Below are 2,500 nucleotides of genomic sequence, written 5' to 3'. Positions count from 1 at the left end.
AGGGTTAGGTTTAGGCTTTGGAGCTGGGGCCAAAAAAACCACCTGGTCCGGACCGGCTTGAGCCCCCGGTCACGGGGATGTGCTTGTCCCGGCCGTGCGCCTCTTCTCCTGGAAGCTTAGGGTTAGGTTTAGGCTTTGGAGCTGGGGCCCGAAAAACCACCTGGTCCGGACCGGCATGAGCCCCCGGTCACGGGGATGTGCTTGTCCGGTCCGTGCGCCTCTTCTCCTGGAAGCTTAGGGTTAGGTTTAGGCTTTGGAGCTGGGGCCAAAAAAACCACATGGTCAGGACCGGCATGAGCCCCCGGTCACGGGGATGTGCCGGTCCGGTCTGTGCGCCTCTTCTCCTGGAAGCTTTGGGTTACGTTTAGGCTTTGGTGCTGGGGCCCCAAAAACCACCTGGTCCGGACCGGCTTGAGCCCCCGGTCACGGGGATGTGCCGGTCCGGTCTGTGCGCCTCTTCTCCTGGAAGCTTAGGGTTACGTTTAGGCTTTGGTGCTGGGGCCCCAAAAACCACCTGGTCCGGACCGGCTTGAGCCCCCGGTCACGGGGATGTGCTTGTCCGGTCTGTGCGCCTCTTTTCCTGGAAGCTTAGGGTTACGTTTAGGCTTTGGTGCTGGGGCCCCAAAAACCACCTGGTCCGGACCGGCTTGAGCCCCCGGTCACGGGGATGTGCTTGTCCGGGCTGTGCGCCTCTTTTCCTGGAAGCTTAGGGTTAGGTTTAGGCTTTGGAGCTGGGGCCCCAAAAACCACATGGTCCGAACCGGCATGAGCCCCCGGTCACGGGGATGTGCCGGTCCGGTCTGTGCGCCTCTTCTCCTGGAAGCTTAGGGTTACGTTTAGGCTTTGGTGCTGGGGCCCCAAAAACCACCTGGTCCGGACCGGCTTGAGCCCCCGGTCACGGGGATGTGCTTGTCCGGTCTGTGCGCCTCTTTTCCTGGAAGCTTAGGGTTACGTTTAGGCTTTGGTGCTGGGGCCCCAAAAACCACCTGGTCCGGACCGGCTTGAGCCCCCGGTCACGGGGATGTGCTTGTCCGGGCTGTGCGCCTCTTTTCCTGGAAGCTTAGGGTTACGTTTAGGCTTTGGTGCTGGGGCCCCAAAAACCACCTGGTCCGGACCGGCTTGAGCCCCCGGTCACGGGGATGTGCTTGTCCGGGCTGTGCGCCTCTTTTCCTGGAAGCTCAGGGTTAGGTTTAGGCTTTGGAGCTGGGGCCCCAAAAACCACATGGTCCGAACTGGCATGAGCCCCCGGTCACGGGGATGTGCCGGTCCGGTCTGTGCGCCTCTTCTCCTGGAAGTTATTCCCAAAGTCCAGGTTCAGGACCACGGACAGGTCACCGGAGCCCGGCCGAAAAAACACAGAAATAAATTCATAAAAATTAGAAAAAGACCAAATTCAGTCCGGAAACATGGCCTATGTCGTAGGGGGGAGCCCCCCGGACACGCCGGTGCCAAAGTCGAGCCGATCAGAGGCCGTTAAAGGCTCCTGCTCCCGGTTTGAAAGTACGGAGCGAATCGGTCTCGCCTTTGCCCCCGGTGCGCACACGGAGCGCCGGCTTATTCTTTTGCACCCAGCACACGGACGGGTCCGGGAGACTCCCCGGAGCACGCGGAGGCCTTTGCCGGGGCTCTGGCTCTCTCCCGGGCGGAGCAATAGCCGTTTAACCGCGGTGGAGAAAGAAATGGGTAATAATTAGAAAACGACTTAAAATCCAAAATCAAGCGGCACCACCCGGACGGGGACAACCGCCCAAACACGCCGGTGTGTCTGCCGAAGCGCTGGGCCTCTTCCCGGGGGAGTTATTCCAGGTGAGCCCCCCCTATTCATTCTCTATGGAGAATCCGCTTTAACATGGGTCTCTGGACCGCATTTTGGCCTAAAAACGGCAGTAAACGCTATTTCCACCGGATATAAAGTACTTATTCTCATAGAAGGAAGCCCCCCGGACACGCCGGTGCCAAAGTCGAGCCGATCAGAGGCCGTTAAAGGGTCCTTTTCCCGGTTTGTATGTACGGAGCGAATCGGTCTCGTCTTTGCCCCCGGTGCGCACACGGAGCGCCGGCTTATTCTTTTTCGAGCCGCACACCCACCGGTCCGGAAGAGTCCCCCGAGCACGCGGATGCCTCTCCCGGGTCGCTGGCCCTCTCCCGGGCGGAGCAATAGCCGTTAAACCGCGGAGCAGAAAAAAATCGGTAAAAATTAGAAAACGACTTTCAATTCAAAATCCAGTGGCACCAACCGGACGGGGAGGACCGCCCAAACACGCCGGTGTGTCTTGCCGGGCTCTAGGCCTCTCGCCGGGGGAGTTATTCCAGGCGAGACCCCCCCATTCATTCTCTATGGAGAACCCGTGACCCTGGGACCCTAACCCTGGGACTCTGGATCGCATTTTGGCCTAAAAATGGCATTAAACGCAATTTTATCCGAAAACAAAGAACCTAGTCTGATAGAAGGGAGCCCCCCGGACACGCCGGTGCCAAAGTCGAGCCGATCAGACGCCGT

This window comes from Gobius niger (genome assembly GCF_951799975.1).
Source record: "Gobius niger genome assembly, chromosome: 22".
Lineage (NCBI taxonomy): Eukaryota > Metazoa > Chordata > Actinopteri > Gobiiformes > Gobiidae > Gobius > Gobius niger.
The sequence above is the reverse complement of the archived record's forward strand: the minus strand, read 5'-3'. Positions refer to the sequence as shown.